The 12,047-nt window shown below is 54.3% G+C and overlaps 1 protein-coding gene across 3 annotated transcripts in view; it reads right to left on the bottom strand.

Moving 5' to 3' along the window:
• Zer1 (zyg-11 related cell cycle regulator) overlaps positions 1-8,782 on the bottom strand; it is a 25,377-nt gene extending 16,595 nt beyond the window's left edge. For 2 of the 3 annotated variants that reach the window (XM_004640475.2, XM_023700439.1), the window contains exon 1: positions 8,448-8,782. The gene's annotated coding sequence lies outside the window, so the exon portion shown is untranslated. Of the gene's footprint in view, positions 1-3,509; positions 3,668-8,447 lie in introns of all 3 variants that reach the window. The other variant, XM_023700438.1, reaches the window with a different exon arrangement.
• Between the last annotated feature and the right edge of the window lie 3,265 nt (positions 8,783-12,047).

Raw genomic sequence — 12,047 nt, 5'->3', positions numbered from 1 at the left:
TATTTAAGAAAAAGAGGCTAAAGGGCCCGTGAGAAACCGCAGCAGACTAAGCGCCTGCTTAGGTAAGCACAGGGACTGGGGTTTAAGCACCACATGCTGCGCCAGCCCTGCCTCCACGGTGTGTTGAGTTGGCCACGAGGCCTGGCGTGGTGGCGCACACCTGTAATCCAGCACTGGGGAGGCTGAAAACAGGAGGATCACTATGAGTCCAAGCTGCAGAGTAAGACCCTGCACCAGCTACGTTTAAAGAAAGAAAGAAAAGAAAAGAGCGGCAGGGAGATGGCTCAGTAGAATAAGTGCTTCCCTGGCAAGTGTAAGGGCCTGAGTTCAATCCCCAGTTCCACCAAAAAGAGAAAGAAAGAAAGAAAGAAAGAAAGAAAGAAAGAAAGAAAGAAAGAAAGAAAGAAAGAGAAGGAGAAAGTCTATTTCCAATAATATGCACAGCAGAGAACTATGATTTTTTTTTTTTAGAGGGTGGTATTTTGAGACAGTCTCCATAGATAGTTCAGGAACTCACAGCAGTCTTCCTGCCTCAGCCTGCTGAGTGCTGGGATTATAGCGTATGCCACCTCACCCAGCTCAGAGGACCTGTGTTTAAGGACACAGTATAGACAATTTCTATAAATTGGTCTGAAAAGAAAAAGACACTGCATTCAATTTTAAAATGGGCAAGAAAAACCAGGTGTGCTAGTAATCGCAGTACTTGGGAGGCTGAGGCAGGAGGATCACTACCAGTTTGAGGCCAGTATGGGCTACACTGTGAGTTCAAGACTAGCCTGGACTACATAGTGCAAACTTGTCTCAAAAACAGAATGTGTGCTGAGATGTACTTTAGAAGGCTCACAGCAGTGCCATATGTAATGGGCCCACACAGAAAAGACCCCTAATGCTGCTGACTGGGGATCCTCAGCGAGGGGATACTGCTTGGAGCCGAAAGCAGGCACCGCAGTGAAAGGAAGCATGAGGTCTCCCTGAGAGGCTCGCAAGTGGGAGCCTACTCCAAGGTGGGGAGACCGGGGCCGAGGTTCTGGGGTGCAGGGCGGGTGGGGCCGCTGGGAGCCAGCGCCTGGTGCTGTCAAGCCCACATCTCTCCTGCCTCGAAAATGGCCCAAAGGGGTTCACACTGAAAAGGGGTTCAGGCTCGGTGACCAGTCAGCTAGCGGTGATATACCACTGCCCTCAAAGAATGAAAAGTGAAACTTCATATTCAGCTGGCAACTAGAAACAACCTAGCCAAGCCTGAGAGGGTGCTCCTCCCACGGCTCAGCGGCTCAGGAGGGAGACAGGAGCTCATGGGCAGTGTGGGCAGCGGAGCAAGGCCCTGCCTCACCATCCACCAACTACACGACGGAAGAGACAGTGTCTAGAACACAGGTCAGCCAGGAACGAATTCCTGCCCACAATTTTCCCCACCAGGGTCTGTACCAGTGCAGGGAGGGGAGAAGCCGAACAGCAGTGTGAGAGTCCGGGTGGCGCCATGGTCCGTGGGCGGGCAGGAAGTAGCAGGTGGGCAGAGGGGCTTCTGGGAGTGCTGGGACAGTGTGCCCTTGTGGAAGCCACCAAACTGCAGCCCGACCTTGCGCACCCTTCGTTATGTACCCACAGGTTCTGCATCCATGGCTGCAGCAGCCATGGTCAGAAATATGTGAGAAAGCCAGGGAGATGGCTCAGTAGAATAAGGGCTTGCCTGGCAAGCGCAAGAGCCCAAGTTCAATCCCCGGTTCCGCAAAAAAAAAAAAAAAAAAAAAAGTAGGAAAAATAGCGCGCCTATACTGAACACAGGGACAGGCTTCTACGTCACGGTGCTTACACAGCGCAGGACAACACACAGCATTAGGCTGTATAAAAACACAAAACAAATGCTGGGGAAGCGGAGGCAGGAGGTTCAGCATGTGTCTGAGGCCAGCCTGGGCTGTACAGAGAGCCTGTCACAAACAGGCAGGCAAGCAAAAGCGCAGGCTCTGTGGTCAGACAGACCTGTGCTGACTTCCGCAGGCTCTCCAGATCTGTTTCCTCATGGGGCCAGTGGGTCTGAGAGGTTGTACTGGGGAATCACTCTGCTGGGGCTCAGTACAGCCAGCGTGGGCTCCGGTCCCATCAGTCAGGGAGGTGACACGAGGCACATAGGGACTTAGAGCTGCTGTCCCAGCCCGTGAGGCACTGCCATCCAGAGGGCTCCTGGCTCCTGCACCCCACAGCAGTGCATGGGGACTAGGAGTGCGGCCCCAGCCATCATAGGAGCCATAGAAGCCATAGGAATCGCTCAAATACTTCTGGAGGGTGGACCTGGCTCCAGCCGCAGTCCCGCCACTAAACAGCAGGTGGCCCTGGGCAAGCATCTTCACCTCTCCATGCCTCTAGGTCTTCTTCTCTAAAGCGGACAACATGGTCCCCTGGCCACAGCACTGTGATGGTTACACAGGACAATGCGGAAAGGGCTTAGCATGGTACCTCGACCTACCTAGCAATCACTCAGGGAATACGATAGCCACTTTTTCCTTTCCTTTTTTTTTTGTGCATAGGGGGAGGGCTAGAAATTGAACTCATGACCTTGGACTTTCCAGCCAGGTGTCATGCTTCTGAGCTATATCCCCAACTTTATTTTTGAGTCAGGGTCTCACTATGTAATTCAGGCTGGTCTTAAACTGACTTTGTAGCTCAGCAAGCCGCTTTGAGCGTATGGCGATCCTCCTGCCTCAGCCTCCCAAGTGCTGGGATTACAGGAGCTTGCCACTGCACCTGGCTAAGACAGTGATTCTCATCCCACTGTCATTGCCCTCTTGTACCCCCCAGCACCCCCACACAGAGTAGGGTCTGCCGCAGCCCAGCTCCTGGTCTGGGCCTTCCCACGAGGCCCACTGCACCACCTTCTCCAGTCAGTGACACCCTCAAGGGAAGGTAGGTAAGTGGGAAACCTGCACCCTGGCCTGGCATCTCACCTTCCTCTACTTCCACACCCTCAAGCACTTAGCAGTGGCTCCTGCAGGGAGGACCCTCCTTGCAGAGCCCTGGGAACTCCAGGCTCCTGGATAAGCAGCAGTTTGCCAAGAGACTCGGTCCCCTGGGACCCCTTCTCCAATTGGCCTGGCAGGAGGCCGTAGGCCGGGTCACCTTCAGACTGCCGCTTTGCCGGTCCTCTTCAGCTGGGCCCATCAGAACTCAACTGGTTATTCCATTTCTCCTCTGAACATCCAGCCCCGCCCCCAGCACACATCAGCTCCTTCCTCCAGGAAGCGGCTCCTGACCACGACTCATGCGCACACTGCCTTTGAACTCTCCTCCCGCTCAGCTGGTCCTGGGTCCCAGTGGCAAGACCACTTCCTCTGGAGCCCCCCAACCCCCAAGTGTCCTAATGCCACTGTAGTCAGCAGGCTTCCTCCCTGGCACAGCTTTCCTGGGCCTGCACACTCAGCAATGAGCTCCTGAGCCCTGTGCTCCAGCCCGGAGCTGGGCTGGCAAGGTCCAGGCCTCCCAGAACATTTGGGCTCTGTGGGGCGACAGGCACACACCTAAGATGCACACAGATGCATGACGTTGGAAGATCTCTCCATGAGTTCAAGATCAGCCCCAACTACATAGTGAGACCGTATCTTGAGTGGGGGCGGCACTTCAGGGAGACCCCGAAGCTTAGTCCTGGAGAGCTGGTGGTGGGAGGAGGGAACAGCACCTGGGAAGGAGGACATGTAGGCTTCGAGGGGTGCGGGGGGACACTGGGGCCCTGTGCCCCGATCCAGCAAAGCTGGCTAAGAGCAAAGGGCGCCTGAGTGCCCTGGGGCCTGACCACTTCAGCAAATGCCAGTGGCTGGGGTGACAAAGGATTTGCGGAGGGCAATGCAGGCTGGGCACAGGAAGCCTGTGCCCCTGCTCTTGGTCCCTGGGCAGAGGAGACCAGCACGTCAATTTCCAAAGCCCCCAAAAGACAACCTGGGCAAAGGGTACCATTTGCTGACTTCCCTATGCCAGTGCCAAGCAGCTGCCTGGGGCTAGGACGAGATGGGGGAGGAAGGAACCATCCACATCTTGGCACCGAGGTCAAGAGGCCTGAGGGCTGGAACACCCTGCCGCTTGTGTCCGTGCAGCTGCAGGCCTCCCACCAGCCATCTGGAGTCCTAGGAACTGGGGGGCGGGGGGGCACACTGATTTTCACAGACCACTGAGTGGGGAGAATCCTTTTCCTGCAGGTTCCCTGACTAGATCCCTCCACACCCAGAGCATCCTGGGGAAGGGGACTGTGGGAGAGGAGAGAGGAGCCCCACCTCCATGTTAGTGTCTGCAGACTGCCGAACTTTCCCTGGTACAGTCTCTTATTTAGGCAATAAAACAACCAGTCCTGTCACCCAGTACTCCGAGTGAATTATTCGTTTGCATAACAATTTATCCATGGCCCCTCCCCCAGCCTGAGAGCTGGGAACCGAGACTGTCTGGCTGGACCCACGCAGCCATGCACACTGGCATGTGGCATCTAGCACAGCACAGGTTTGCTGCTGCAGGAATGGCCTCCATGGCAGTCAGAGGTCAAGACAGCCGGCCCATTTGCTTTGACCTCCAATGTGATGGAAAGGGACCCAAACCTCAGACCAGGCCTAGTTCTCACCAGCCAGGTATTCCAGGCCATCCATCACCCCGCCAAGCAGGGGAAAAGAGCTGAGGTCCAGGGGAGAAGCAGGGGACCCTCCCCGCAACTCCAATACCTTGACACCCAGGGGACAGGAGGGTGGGGGAGCCGGGCTGGGCTTTGGAGTAGTGTCCACGCATGCAATGCTAATCATCAAAGCGGGAGGCCAGACAAATTCCCTATTTACAGAGGCTGGAGTCTTCCTGGGGTGGAACAGATCATAGGCCACACTGGGCCTGGACTTGGGGTGATGCCAGGGTTCTTGGGACATGGGGCACAGGTAAGGCTCAGAGATCACCTGCCTGAAGATTCTGCAGAGACCAAAGGGCAGAATAGGTTAAGAGCAGAAGGTGCCGAAATGAAACCAGGGTCAAATGCAGAGCTCCATGAGGTGACTGCTGGTGCCGTCTCTCTTGATAAATAAACAAATATCATGAAAGAAAGTGAGAGAGAGGACATGCAAGGTTTAGGGGGTGCCAGGGTAGGCTTGGAATCAGCTTGGGTTCTAATCTTGCAGTTGGACTTACTAATGATCACTTCACGCTGGGTGCCAAGTCTGCTAAGGATTCTGCTCAGTGCTCAATACTTGTTAACTCATGGCTTTCTCTCGGGCTCCAGCAGGAGCAGGAGTTCTTGGGGGTGGGGGTGTCTTGTTCTTGAGACAGGCTCTGGCTGCGTATGTAGGCCACACTGGCCTCAAACTCACATCAATCCTTCTGCCTCAGCCTCCCAAGCACCGGGAGTACAGGTGTGCACAACCATGCCCGGCCAGGAGCTGTAATCTACAGCTGACAACCGTGTGCCGCGGACCAGGAGTGCGTGAGCACAGATTCAGGTACTGTGTTCATTCTAAGTTCAAGACTCAAGTGTTCGGAGTTTTCTAGGCATGTTCTCAAAGATGCCACAGAGAACCTCAAGGGGACACAGGATGCTTTTGTTTCCCTGAGGAAAAGTCTAAGGGTCAAAGCTGAGCACAAATGTGCCCAAGGGTCCCTGTGGTGCCTGATTCTCTGCCTCAGCTTCACCTTCTGTGCCTAAGCCTCTGCTGCGGCCCCATAATGCCTTGTGTTCTTGGAGCCAATGAGCAGCGGATCTGGTACGGCTGGGCAAGATCCCATGAGCAGCTGTCATTTAATTCTGTCATAGGACAGGAAGCTTCCAGAGAGAAGGAACTGTGTGTGACCCACAAACCTCCACGACAGTGAGTGTGACAGGTTAGCTGTGGCAAGGAAGCCAGAGCTCCATGAGGGTCCCAGGCATGGTTTTCCAACCTTGTATTCTCCCAGTCCTCACCTGTCGCAGTGCTGGGCATAGCCCTCACCTCGGGGGGCTGCTGAGGAGGCCATGTGAGAACAGCAGCAGGGTGGGAAAGAATTGCTAAGCAAGGGCCGGCCAGATAGCTCAGCAGATTAAAGCATAATCCCAGCACTTGTGAGGCTGAAACACAGGAAGGATCACTTAGTACAAATCTTATCTGTGTAGTGAGACCCTGCAAACCCTGTACTAAACACATTAAAAAAAAAACACAAATTGCTGGGGCCGGGGAGATGGCTCAATAGAATGAGCGTTTCCCTGGTAAGTGCAAGGGCGTGAGTTCAATCCCTGGTTGGGGGGGGGGGATTGCTAAGCAGAGCGGTGTCCTGAGCATTTGCCTGTCTTGACAATGTTGGTTGCTAAACCACCAGGTAGGACCTTGGCCTCTGAACAGACAGCCCACTGGGGTCTCTGAACTCACAACTGAGGAACCAAGGACAGGTGAGGTACAGAAGCCGAGCAAAAAAGCTCAGGGCTAAGAGCAGCCTCTTTCCTAAGGGCTTCCTGAATTCAGGAGGCCGAGGCAGGAGGATCACCATGAGTTTGAGGCCAGCCCGAATGGTGCTTGGGCATTTCATTTCCTTTTTCTCTTTCATGTGCCCCAACCCAGGCCCTCAAGCATGCCACATAAGTCAGTGCTATAGCACTGAGACATATCTTCAGCTCCTGGATCTTTTATTTTCAAGCCCTTTGGCCCAGCTGCCCCGTTAGCCAGTGACCCAGGAGGAGACGCCGAAGCTTCCACCTGTGCAGGCCCCAGCCCCTAAGGCTCCACTTTCACCTCTGGGCCCAACATCCACTGTCCTTCCCTAGCTGTTGCCAAGCTGCGTCCATTTTGCCTGTTTCAGATGACAGAATGGGGATGTGCTGGGTCTTTTTCAAAATTCCTTATTGCTTTCCACTGCGAGTCCCCGCCCTCCCCATAAGAGCTGCAACCCGAGGTGGTGGGAAGCTTCTATTGTGCCTCCTCCAACATTCCCCCAAGTCTTACTACACCTGGGGAGGCAGCCGGAGCTGGTGGTGAAGCAGTGACTCTGTGACACACACGAAGAGGGCTGCTGATTGTCACACTGTTGTCACTACTGCGTCCGCTATACCTGAGCACAAGCTACTAGCCAAGTCCGAAGCTAAGCCCTTCCATGCATGCTCCCGTTTTGCTCAACAACCGCATTTTAGAAATGCGAAGACCCTGGCAGAAACAAAGACTTCCGGCCCACATCATCACACCCACGGGGGAGAGGTAGCCGACTAGATGTTCCCACAGTGCTCTACGGCTGTCTTTGGTGGTGGGGGGGGGAGTACTTATTTCATCAATGGTTGTTACAAAGATGAGAAAAGGGCACTTAGGACCCAAAGCCAGAGCACAATGGCTGCTTGTTATCTAAAACAAATCTGTATTTTCTCCAGCCACCAGACACTTGGACAAGCAAATTCTGAAAGGGTGGCCTTTACCCACCCCCATGACCATGTTTTGCCCCTGCCACGCTCCCCTCCATTATCTGCTTCCAACTGTCCTGACTTCCTGGCCAACCATTCCTTGCCTCCTTCACCATGCTCCAGTCCTCTGTTCTCTTGCTGATTTTTAACACCACTAAGCAGACAACCTCAGGACCTTTGCACCTGCTGATGAACGCTCAATCACCTGCTGGCTGCACAGCTGGCTCCCTCACTCATCTGTCAAACAGCACCTCCTCAGCCTTCTATGAAAAGGTGACCTCAGCCTCTGGCTTCCCCACAGACCCTTGTGGCTCATTTCTCCACAGCACTCATTACCACTCTACGCCTTGCATGCTTACTGTTTGCCAAATGAACTGAAGTGGAGGGGCCACAGCCACCTACTGCTCTGCAGCATGACCAACCTCCTGTGTGCTCCTTCAAAGCTGTGCCCCATGCACCCTCTAACCGGTTTGCACACAGCACAGGGAACCATGATAGAGGAGGCTTTTTTCCAGCTTCAGGTCCCTCCGGCCCTTAAAACCCAATTCACTCCAAGCCACACAGGTAAAGACAGGCAGTCGGGGTCAGCTCCTGTCAAAGGGCAGTCAAACGAAGTTCCACCCCCAAGAGTTAGTTTCACTTTCAACTTACCTATCGGGGCTCTCCAGCCTTTAGGGCGCAACCCCACCCCTCCCTTTCCCACCTGGGTGGCTTTCCCTGCACCTTGTCATCCCTTTGGGGACCCACCCAAATGCCAAGCTATCCCCGAGCTGCAGGGCCCTGGGATAACTTCAGCTCATCCAACAGGTAGGAGGGGCAGAGCTTGGTCTTCCCAGCCCTACATCGATCCCCCATCTTGTAGGGGCGCTCAACGGAGCGTCATTTTCTTTCTGCAGGAAGGGAGCTCAGTTTTCAAGGCACGGCGGTCAGACCCGGCGACAGAGGTGGAGAAAGGGGCCCTCTGAGCCCCGGCCGAGGTGAGCCCATTCTGCAAGGGGCTGCAGCGGCAATGCCTAGGCCCGGGAGGCAGGCGGGAAGTAGGGGACGCAGGTACACCCGTGGCCCGGCGATCGGGACCTACCTTGGGATGGGGCCGCCCTCCGCGCTGGGGAGCGGGGAGGATGCTTCGCCGGCAAGGAGGAGCGCAGGACGGGGCCCGGGAGCAGCTGCAGCCACGGCGCCTCCAGGGCCGGGGTCCCCGAGACTGGGGTCGGCGGGGCGGAGCCTGGGCTGCCGAGGGCTGGCGCCCGGGGGAGGGCGTCACGACGGGGACCCCGCGGCTGTTACCTTGCCCGGTGGGCTGCCGGCTGCGCCGAGGGCTGCCAGGTGCTGGGTCCCGGGCCCGGCCCCTCCCCCGATCCGGCTTCTACGATCAGGAGCGGGCAGCCGCCGCCGCCTCCGCTGTCAACAAACCCCGGGCGCGTCACTTCCGGGACCGCCCCTTAGCAACGGAGCCGGGGTTCCCCCGAGGGGTCCCGGGGCGAACGCGGCGGCGGCTCGGAGGGTTCCGGCCCCGGGCGGCTCCGCCCCGCCCGAGCGCGTGTGTCCCCGACGGCGCTTCCCGCGGCCGCTCCTCTGGACGCCAGGTCCCGAGGGTCTCTGCAGCAGGCCCTGCTCCCCCGCTTCTGCGCGCCTCCTTCTTCCTTACCGGGGATTGAACCCAGGGCGCTGGCACTAAGCTCCATCTCCATCCCTTTTTTGCTTTCTGTTTGGACACAGGGCTTGTTAAATTGCCCAGGCTGGACTCGAACTTGAGATCTTCCTGCCGCCGCCTCTCAGAGTGCTGGGATGACAGGCGTGCGGCCCCCGCCTCTACCTCCAGCCTTTCCTCTCTGGATTTCTGCCGCTGTCTCCTCATTCCGTCCACAGTCCCACTGCCCGTGATTTCTTCAAAAGACAGATCTGATCAGGGCACCCCTCGCTTTAACATTTTAAGGACTTGAGGCCAGGGAGATGGCTCAGTAGAATAAGTGCTTGCCTGGCAAGCTCAAGGGTCTGAGTTCAATCCCTGGTTATGCCAAAAAAACAAAAACAAAAACAAAACAAAGACAAGGACTGATTTGTCTCGAGCTCCACCCTCTCTGTCCTCTGCTACTCCTTACCTCCTCCTTCCTTTCTCCAATCCAGACCAATGTTAAATGAGTTTTACAATTTAAAACGGTTTTGGTTCTTTTTGTTTTGAGAGGGGTCTCACTATGTGGTAGAGGCAGGCCTTGAACTCGCAGGCATGTGTCAAAACACCTGGCTGAAGTTACTTATTTATTTATTTATTTTTTAAGTGAAATGGGAACTGGGTGTGGTGGCAGATGCCTATAATTCCAGCACTCTGGAGGCTGAGACAGGAGGATCACCCAGAGTTCGTGACCAGTATGAGATTAACCGTGAGTTCAAGGCCAGCCTGGACTATGTCACGAGACTGTCTCAAAAACAAAACAAAGGGGCTGGTGAGATGGCTCAGTGGTCTAAAGCACCTACTTAGAACAAGTTTAGCAAAACACATGGACCGCGGTTCTATCCCCAGCACCACATGCCAGTCAGCCCCGCCCCCTGGTGGGCTGAGCTGGCCACACACACACACACACACACACACACGCAAAAATAAATAAATAATAATTAAAAAACAAAACAACAACAACAAAAAAAAAACCCTTCAAAAAAACGAACAAAAAGCCCTGAGACGGGGTCTCAGAGCTGGGCAGTTGGTCTATAAAGGTTATACAATTTTGTTTTTTAAGACAGGATAGTTCAGGCTGGCCTTAAACTTGTGGTGCTCTTTCTGCCTCAGCCTCCTGAGTGCTGGGATTACAGGTGTGCCGCTACTGCATCTGGCTAAGGTTACACAATTTTAAATGGTCAAAGAAGACCACTAGACATCTCTCTACACAAGATGTACAAATAGCCCATGGATAAATGAAAAGATGCTTAACATCATTAGTCAGTAGGAAATCTATCTACATCAAAATGAGTATGAGGGGGCTGGGGAGATGGCTCAGTAGAATAAGTGCTTGCCTGGCCAGCGCAAGGGCCTGAGTTTAATCCCCGGTTCCGCCAAAAAATAATAAAATAAAATAAAAATGAGTGTGAGATACAGTTTCATGCCCCTGGGATGGATATGATCAAAGAGACAGTAACAAGTATTGGTGGAGAGACAGGAACCCTTATATACCGCTTATGGGAATTTCAAATGGTACCAGTGCTTTGGAAAGTAGTTTATTACAGGGTCTCACTACACAGATGGGACTCGCGGTGATTCTCCTGTTTTCAGCCTCCCAAGCGCTGGGATTACAGGTGTGCGTCACCACGCTCAGTTTCATTCGCTGTCTCAGTGCGCCTCGGGGCGGGGCCAGCACGGCGCGCCAGGGATTGAACCCCAGCTGCTGCGCTCTGCGGGAGGAGGCACTGTAGTCCGCTGAGCTATCTGGCCAGCCCTTGGAAAGTAGTTTAGCAGTTTCTCAATAACTTTCAGGCCGTGGCACATGCGTGAAATCCCAGCCTTCCCGGGGTGAGATGCGATGATCGATCGCAGTGAATTTAAAACCGGTGAGATTTAATGACCTTGGGCGATTTAGGGAGCTCAAAGCCAGCCAGAACTACGTAGTGAGACCCTGTCTAAGTCAATCAATCAGTCAGTCAACCAATTAATCACCCTTCCAAGGGAGCATCGCCCTGAGTCCTCCCTCTAGGGCTAGATCGGCTCTCTGAGGCGTCCCGGCAGGCACAGCCTCCAGGGAGCAGTGTGGGCTGAGGGCTGCAGGGCGTGCGGGGAAGCTGCCCCCTGCCGGCCGCTGAGTTCAGGTTCGTCTTCGCGGAGCCCTCGCAGAAGAGGTGGTTTCTCCTGGGGCTCTGCTGCCCACCGAGGCCACCAGGAAGGGGCAGTGCGTAGCTGCCTGCCATCGCAGGGCCTGCCACAGTGGCTCTGCGTCCGGGGAGAGGCCAACTGCCAGCTTGTTTGGTTGTATCTGGATTCCATCCAGTAAAAATGCTACCCAAAGATATTTATTCTAGAGGACCCAGTATCCCTTATCTGTATTCTCAGCACTTGGGAGGTTGAGACAAGATGATCCCATTCCAGCCAGCTTACGCAACATACTGAGACCATCACTGGAAATCAAACTGTCGTTTTTGGGAGTGTGGTTCAGTGGGAGGCCCTGGGTTCAACTCCAGGATTGCAACAAAATAAAAGGATTTTGCTTTGAGAAGAGGTGTAATGGTTGAAGACAGCTGCCCCAGAAATTGTTTTCCCCGATTCAGTTTGTAGTATTCAGACATCCAGGCACTCGGAGACCTCTGCAGCTATGATACAGGGGAGCCCAGCTACTGCTCACGCTGGCAGCAGGCCTTGGTGTCATTCATGTGCTACTGTTTTTTAAAAAAAAATTATTATTAGTTTGTTGTTTTATAGAATCATTTGTTTATTCACCAGATAATTACAAGATATGAAACATCAGTCACATTTCCAGGCACTCAGGAGACTTTTCTTGTGTGTGTGTGTTTTTTTTAATATTTATTTTTATTTATTACATTTATTTATTGTGTGTGTGTGTTGCCAGCTCATCCCACCAGGGGGCGGGGCTGGCTGGCATGTGGTGCTGGGGGATCGAACTGTGGTCCCTGTGCTTTGCCAAGCTTGTTTCAAGTAGGTGCTTTAGACCACTGAGCCATCTCTCCAGCCCTCTTGTGT

The sequence above is a fragment of the Octodon degus genome, unplaced genomic scaffold (assembly GCF_000260255.1).
Source record: "Octodon degus isolate 3935 unplaced genomic scaffold, OctDeg1.0 scaffold00123, whole genome shotgun sequence".
Classification (NCBI taxonomy): Eukaryota; Metazoa; Chordata; class Mammalia; order Rodentia; family Octodontidae; genus Octodon; species Octodon degus.
The sequence above is the reverse complement of the archived record's forward strand: the minus strand, read 5'-3'. Positions and strand labels throughout refer to the sequence as shown.